Genomic DNA, 8341 nt, shown 5'->3' with positions numbered 1-8341 from the left:
ATGTGCAAGCATACATCCCATTGTGGGTGGTGTCATCCCTGAGCAGGTGATTCTGGGTTTTAATAAGAAAGAAAGCTGAAAAAACCATGGGGAACAAGACAGTAAGCAGCATTTCTCCATGAACTCTGCATCCGTTCCAGCCTCCAGGCTTCCGTGCTGAGCTCCTGCCCTGACTTCTCTCAGTGATGGAGCAGAACTTGGGAGTTGTTAGCTGAAATAAACCCTTTCCTCCACAAGCTACTTTTTTGTTTGCTTGCTTGCTTTTAGTTTTTAAAAGACAGGGTTTCTCTTTGTAGCCCCGGCTGGCCTAGAGCTTGCTCTGTAGACCAGGCTGGCCTCCAGCTCAGAGATCTGCCTGCTTCTGCTTCCCAAATGCTGGGTTTAAAGGCAGGTACCACCATTCTCCAGGTTGCTTTTGGTTATTATATTTATTTCAGCAGTAGAAATCAAGCCAAGACATTGGTGGTACTGTGGATTCAACCTAGGTCCTTGTGCAGAGTAAGCAAGGATTCTACCATGGGGCTATATTACATCCCTAGCCTTCTTCATTTTAGCAAACCCTATATAGCACTTGTTGAGTGAGTGCCTGGATCTTCATGCATTGTGTTAACTTGCTCAAGACAGACACCTTTTCAATTCTATACTAGTCCACAGCCTATCATGTGGTTGCTACTCAGCCCATTTTTTTTGAACACACATCACATGGACTGACTTTTTTTAAAAAAGTATAAAACAAACAATTTTATTAGATGAACTCATTTGACACATTAAGTTATGCAAAGAAAAATATATGCAACTGCATAAGAAGAATCACGTTTTCATATTATTAAACACAGCAGTGGCCAAAAAATAACGAATTGTAGAATGGACCCCAGGATTTAATACAAAAAATCCCATCCTGTATAGAAAAATATCAGTCTTCTAGCTTCACAGAATCCAGCACTACACAGGCTTCTTTATACTCCTCAGTTTCTTCCAAGTCTTTTTCACTTTCTAATATCTGCTGAAGATCAGTATATGCAGCTTCTAACCGATGCTGGCAATCTGGGATCATCATCCGGGACTCTTACAGGATCTCTGTCTGCTTCTTAATGGCGTCGTTTTCTCCATCTTCAGCCTTCAGTTTTTTCAATCATTTCTTCTTGCTGCTTTGCTTCTTTTTCATACATCACTCTTTCTTTGACCAGTCACTTCATTACTCTGGTCTTGATCTTGATCTGCCTCACTCAGGGATTGGCCATGGTCCCTAAGGTGCCGCAGGAAAGAGAGAGATGGACTAACTTTTAAAAAGCCAGACTAATGACATTAATTGCAAGGGTATTTGAATAGAGAAGACCCCATTTTTCTTGTTTTCCCTAACTCACATCTTATAAAACACATTGAAATATACACATGGGCTCTAATTAGGAAAATGGTAATTTCTTGAGACGGTAATATGGGCAATGGCAAGTGATGGTAGATTTGCAAATGAAGACAGATCTTGTTATTAGTCATAAAGAAATGAGCTGATTTCCTTACCCTTTGAATCCGAGGAGGGTTGATGAGGACTTCCTTTGGAAGGAAATAATGTGCAGACTCCGAGTATGAGTCCTATACTAGTCAGTTTTCTATGTTCTGACAAAACCCTGAAAGAAGCCACTTGAAGAAAGTGGCTCATAGTTTCAGAGGTTTTCAATTCATGGTCACTTGACCCATGTGTGTCACTTTGGGTCTTTGATGAGGGGACATATCATAACTATCATAGAGGGAGGATGTGGAGAAGTATAGTAGAGGTGCTCAGCTTATGGTGGCTAGAAAGGAGAGAGAGAGAGGGAGGGAGAGAGAGAGAGAGAGAGAGAGAGAGAGAGAGAGAGAGAGAAAGAGAGAGAGAAAGAGAGAGAGAGTCACATCCTTCATAGGCAAGCCCTCTACTTCCTCTAACAAGGCTGTACCTCATAATAGCCCACTCAGCTGTGAGCTCACAAATGAATTAGTATACTGATGGAGTTAGCATCCTCATGTTCCAATCAGTTCTCAGTAGTACTTCCAGCTGGGAACCAAGCCTTCAAACACATGGACCTTTGGGAATATTTTACATCCAAACTATAACAGGCCTCAAGAGATTCTTTTCCCCCCTCACCTCCTTCTTATTTTCAACCAGCTACCAACTGAGTATGCCTGGATCAGACACATGGACCTACCATTGGCCCAGAAGACAGGCAGCTAGCTCCTCAAACAGAGTCCCCTGAGAACTTGGCTGCAAATTGCTAAGATCAACAGAATAAAGGCCCAGCTGATCCCAGCCTAAATCACTATTATATGAATTGTGAGCTACATGCCAATGATGGTTATAAGATATATTTGGGTGGTACTTTTGTCTCATAGCAAAAGTAAACTGATACATGAAATCCAGGGATTAGCAACAGCAGGCAGTCAGTGTTGTCTAGGGGTGTAGAGACAAAGAGATAGCATATACCCAGATCCTGCTGTAATTAACCAGACCTCTAAAGAAAGGGAACTAGAGCAGGCACAGAGGAGATGGGTGGGGGGAGCTGTTGAATGGAGCAAGGGCAGGGGAAAGACCTTGGCTTCTATCTTTAGGAGAGCTAAGAAGGCAACTGGCTGGACAAGAGCCTGGGTGTAGCATCCTAGAGACAGTGTTTCTGCAACATGGAGTAGAACAGGGGACCTGTACAACAGTCATTCATACATCAGATTATTGATGGAGTTTGTGTCTTTGTGTCTGTGTATACATATGCAAAAGAGGTCTTCAGGTGTTTCCCCCTATCCATTGAGACAAGTCTATTACTGATCCTGGAACTATGCTGACAACCTGCAAGCCCCTGAGATTCTTTTGGCCTTCACTCCCAGCACTGAGGTTAGAGGTTGTGGTAGTCTGAGTAAAAATGGTTCCTTATAGGTTCATAGGGAGTAGCACTACTAGGTGGTATGGTCTTTTTGGAGTAGGTGTGGCTTTGTTGGAAGAAGTATGTCATTGGGGATGGGCTTTGAGGTTTTAGATGCTCAAGCCAGGCCCAGTGTCACTCACTCTTTCTGTTGCCTGCTGATCCAGATGTAGAACTCTCAGCTGCCTCTCCAGCACCATGTCTGCTTACATGCTGCCATGTTTACTGCCATGATGACCATGATGATGAAGGACTAAATCTCTGAACTGTAAGCCGGCCCCAATAAAACTCTTTATAAGACTTGTCATTGTCATGGTGTCTCTTTGTAGCAATAGAACTTTAACTAAGACATCGTGCAGGCTGTGCTTAGCTTTTTATGTTGGCCTTAGGGCTCTGAGCTCAGGTCCTCCTGCTTGCACAGTAAGTGCTCTTACCCATGGACTCAGCTCCCCAGTCCATTCTGATAGGACTTTCAGAACAACAAAGTGTATTCCCATATGCATGCTTTGTCTCCTATTCAAAAATTCAGCTCAAACTAAAAATGAATTCTGGCTATTGGAAAACTGATTGCAAGTGTCTCAACTTCTCAGAAAAGCTTCAATCAAATTGTATTAGTCTATTTACAAAATGTCTCATCCATCTTGGCCCATTGAAAACACAAAAAAATTAAAATAGCCTAGATAATACTATGGTTGGTTCACACAATATGCAAGACCCAGTACACTGTTTTAGTTTTGATTCATTCAGTAGGGATTAAAATCTGGATGGAAACAGATGCCGAGACCCACAGCCAAGCAGAGCTTGAGGAGTCTTCTGGAAGAGTTGGGGATAGAATTAAGTAAATTAGAGGGGTCAAGGACACTGTAAGAAGACTTACAGAGTCAACAAACTTGGGCCCATGGGAGCTCATGGAGACTGAACCACCAACCAAAGAGCACGAAGAGGCTGGACCTAGAACTCCTACACATTTGTAGCAGATGTACAGCTTTGTCTTTATGTAGGTCCCCTAACAATTGGAATGGGGGCTGTCTCTGACTCTGTTGTCGGCCACTGGATCCCCTTTGCCTAACTGGACTGCCTGGTTGGATCTCAGTGGGTGAGGATGTCCTTAGTCCTGCTGGAACTAGATGTCCCAGGGAGGGGTGTTATCCAAGGGAGGCCTCCGAGCAGGGGAGAGAGTAATGAGGGGAGGAATTTGTAAGTGTGGGACTGGGAAGAGGGGGGCTGCAATTGGGATGTAAAGTGAATAAATAAACTAATGAAAAAAAACCTTTCTGCATTCCAACCAAGCTTAAGGAAGTGGGATACCATAGACAGATATGCACTTAAAGATACAGAAAATTATAGTATGATTCACATGTCAGTGTGGTATGAAGGGGGTAGGTGGGTCTTAGGGATAAGTATGAGCTTATGGGGGCAGAGAGAAAAGGTACAACTTTCAGGAGGAGGGTGCAGAAGTCCATATGTCAAACACAAGATGCTGTTTTAAGAAATCACAAACCACTGAGGCTTGTTATGGTTGAAGTGCTGAGGGGATCTGGAGACACAGGCTTGTAGATGTGGAAGTGGCTAGACAAGAGAGGCTTCCAGTGTCATGCTGAGAGTCAACTGGGAGATGCTGACTTTTATAAATGATTAGATTAAAAAAAATAAACCTATACACATTTGTTTTTAAAATTAAGGATGATATTAAGGGGAAAAGATCATGACTTCTGCTCTCTCCTATCCTGAAGTTACCCAGGTTTGATAACTAAGGATTCCCTCTCTTTTTCTCTCTCCCTCTCTTCCCCTCTCCCTCTCTCCCTCTTTTTCTTCCTTCATTCCAGAAACTGGAACACGAGTCCTGCATTAAAAGACCCATCCCATCTAGACCCACTTTTTACTGTAGTTTGGTTGGTTTACTTTTTTGATCTGGCTCAAACTTCAAAAATAGCACCACATACATATTATTTCCCAGTCTGGTCTTTTTCCTTTGTGTTATCTCTTGAGATGAATCAGGTTAAATTTGTTTTTGTACTCATTCTCTCTGGATGGATATTCAGGTTTTTTGTGTTTAGCAATGACCAAAATACTGCAACATGGCATTTTAGGGGTGACTCTGGATATAATGGAGCTTTTGTTACTGTAACATAGATGAACAAAGGTAGGATTTCTGGATTGTTAATATTGCAGTCAGATATCGTGGTACTTACCTGTAATGCCAGCACTCAAGAGCTTGAGGTCACAGGATCATGAGTTCAAGGTCAACCAGGGCTGCATGAGAAGGACTTGTCTCAAACTCTTCTCTGCCATGGTGTTTATACTTTGAATTTTCTCAGATAATCTCCAGATTTCTTTTCTAGCATGTGTGTCCATCCCTTGTTCTTCTTCTTCTTTTTTTTTAAGATTTATTTATTTATTATATGTAAGTACACTGTAGCTGTCTTCAGACACCCCAGAAGAGAGCATCAAATCTCATTATGGATGGTTGTGAGCCACCATGTGGTTGCTGGGATTTGAACTCATGACCTTCAGAAGAGCAGTCAGTGCTCTTAACCACTGAGCCATCTCTCCAGCCCCATTCCTAGTTCTTAATACCCTTTGTCAGTGCTGAACATTTTCACTCTTGTAAATTTGGCAAAAATCATTGGTGGAAAAGGCTGATTTATATATGCCAAGCACTTTATTCCATATTTATTTATTGTCAATTCATAAGATTCTTTACAAAAAAAAATGCCTGTTCCTTTCTGTTCAATTTCCTTTTTTCCTTATTGGTTAATAGAATTTATTTGAATATTAGTGTTCTTCTTTACTCACATGATTTGTAAATATTTCTTCCTTTACTGGAGAGAGCCTACCATGTGGCCTGGCTGGCCTGGGATCTGTATGGAGCTGAGGATGCCTTTGTACTTCAGGTTGCTCTGCCTCCACTTCCCAAGTGCTGAGGTTAGAGGTGTGCACTAACATGTCTGAAGTGTGTACCCTTACAAAGGGCCCCTCACCTTGAATGACAAGCAGAGATCCATTTACCATTGTGTGTGTGTCCCTCTGTGGGTGCACACATCTCTGTGAAGACATGTGGAGGACAGAAGTTAATCACTTTCCATCCTATGTTTTAAGATAGAATTTCTCATAATGTTAACTCAGGTGTCAACTGGTTAAACTGGCTGACTAGTGAGCCCTTGGAATCTTCCTGTTTCTACCTCCATCTCCCATTATGGGCATGTGTCACAGGCTTTTGCATGGATGCTAGGTATCCCATCTCATGGTGCTCATGGTGAATACGCTATCTACTAGCTATCCCCTCAGCAACCTTTTTTCTTGTTTTTGGGGAGTGGTGGCGGCGATGCTGTATTTTACATATTCTAGGCAATTCTCTACAAGCCATATACCTAGATCCCCATTGATGTGGCTTATAGCACTGTCTTTATAACAAAACCAAAACCAAAGCAAACCTCCACATTTATTACCTCATAGTTCCAGACTCTGGAAGATAGAGATCAAGACAGTACAGAGAGTCCTCCATATTGTATTCTTGATGAAGCCGTTTTAGCTTTAACTAGAATTTGATCTCCATCATGGATAATTCTGTGGAAAATTACTCAACTCTATTCTAGGAACCTCAAATCAAGATATCCTAGCTAACTTATCTTAGATTCTGTTAAACTGCTTGCTTGTGCAGAAACCTCTGTAGCTAACTGCTTATCTCAGCTTCTGTTAAATTGCTTGCATAACTTGAAGTCTCCCTTGCAGCTGTGGACCGAGATGCTAGGACTTGGTTTCTGCTTTCAAATAGAGTACTGGACCCTTGGTGCTACATTTAGAACCCAAATACCTGAGTGCAGTTCCAACCATCTGGAATACAGCCTTTCAGTTAGTTATAAACTGTGTCTGAGTGGTCATTCTTGTAACATTTTAGAGGCCCCAGTGAGATCCCCAGAGACTGAACCTAAACACTTAGGGGCCTTTGCACCCCTAGGAGATGAGGAGAGTTATTAGCTGGAGAGGACTCTTCAGGGAGAGGTGCAAGGGGTGCACACCCCAAGATGTTCCAGGGCTCCAAGAAAATCCTCCCTGACTGATTACTGCCAAGGGCTCTTGAGATATCCTGATGCTACAACCCAAAAGAAAAAGAAAGGTAAATTGAAACTCATTTGATTTGAACATCTCTGGAGGTGTTTGGTCTGTAAGAGGCACCATCTGGTTAGGATACAAGATGGGAGGTTAGTTTCGATCCTAGGTCCTAAGTCCAGTATCCGAGTGAGACATCATCAGACTACCCTGGTCTGTTCAGGTGTATGAATGTGTGGTGGCTACCCCTGTTTGTCTTTACTGTGTGTGTCTCTACATGACTGTGTTCTGTGTGTCTCTCTGTGTGTTTCTGTCAGTTCTGTTGGTTGGAGAAATAGACCTAAAGTGGAAAGGGGAGCGAGCTGTCCTGACACCATAGGTATAGCTGCCACTGAGGTAATTTATGTTTTCCTATAGGTTCATAGACCAGACTGGGCTGCCCAGTTGCTGCTGCGATGCCTCCCTTTAGGTGGTGACTGTGGCTACACTGCAGTGGGTGGCTACTGCAGTTGTTGCTATGGTGATGCCAGTGGCCCCTGAGCTTAGGCTGTAGCCACCAGTTTCCCTGTAATAAAAAAATGTTTCTGGGGGCTCAGTGGTTAAGAACAATGTCTGCTCTTCCAGAGGTCCTGAGTTCAAATCCCAGCAACCACGTGGTGGCTCGCAACCATCCGTAATTGGATCTGATTCCCTCTTTTGGTGTGTCAGCAACAGGATGCTCATATACATTAAATTAATCTTTAAAAAAAATTGTTTTCTTTGGTACAAGACTACCCTCTGTCCCAGCTTAAGACCTGTGCCCTCTTGTTCAAAGGACTTGAACCCTTTTGGCCCAAACAGGCCACTCAGAGAAACCTACAACTTCTGCCTGTTCTCTCAGCCCTGCCACAGAGGGAAGGAAACAGTTTCCTGACCTGCTGCAAGGGGAAGGGGGAAATAATTTCTCAGTCTTCCTGGAGGAAAAATGGAAGCTCAAGTTCTTTCCCTTCATGGCTTATGTGCCCTTCTCTCTATCCGTGACTTGTGTAACTAGAAGACCAAGACCCCTCCATATTGGGAGAAACCACAGGCCCTTATCAGCCTTTTGGAATCTCTTCTAAGGCAAGAGGCTATTAAACAGCCCCTTCCTGAACAGCCATAATTGGGAGGATTAAAAGTGGCAGCCAGGAGACCTACTGGCTGACTTAAGGTAACTGATGTCACGTAAGGTCCTGAAGACTTGCTGGTTGAGTTTCCAGAAAGGCTTTGAAAGACACAACAGGTATTTACCCTTATAGTCACAGATGCACCCCCAAAACAGTGAGCCTCTAATATTGCCTTTGTCATGCAGTCAGCCCCAGACATAAGGAGAAAGCTCTAGAAATTAGAGTGGTTTGAAGGTGTGAATAGGTCTCAACTTTTGGAAA

General features: G+C 43.0%; 1 pseudogene; it reads right to left on the bottom strand.

Annotated features, from left to right (window-relative positions):
* Nucleotides 1-913: 913 nt before the first annotated feature.
* LOC110298062 lies at nucleotides 914-1241 on the bottom strand (annotated as a pseudogene).
* Between the last annotated feature and the right edge of the window lie 7100 nt (nucleotides 1242-8341).

This window comes from Mus caroli, chromosome 7 (assembly GCF_900094665.2).
Source record: "Mus caroli chromosome 7, CAROLI_EIJ_v1.1, whole genome shotgun sequence".
In the NCBI taxonomy this organism is placed as follows: Eukaryota; Metazoa; Chordata; class Mammalia; order Rodentia; family Muridae; genus Mus; species Mus caroli.
This window is presented reverse-complemented; position numbering and strand designations above follow the sequence as displayed.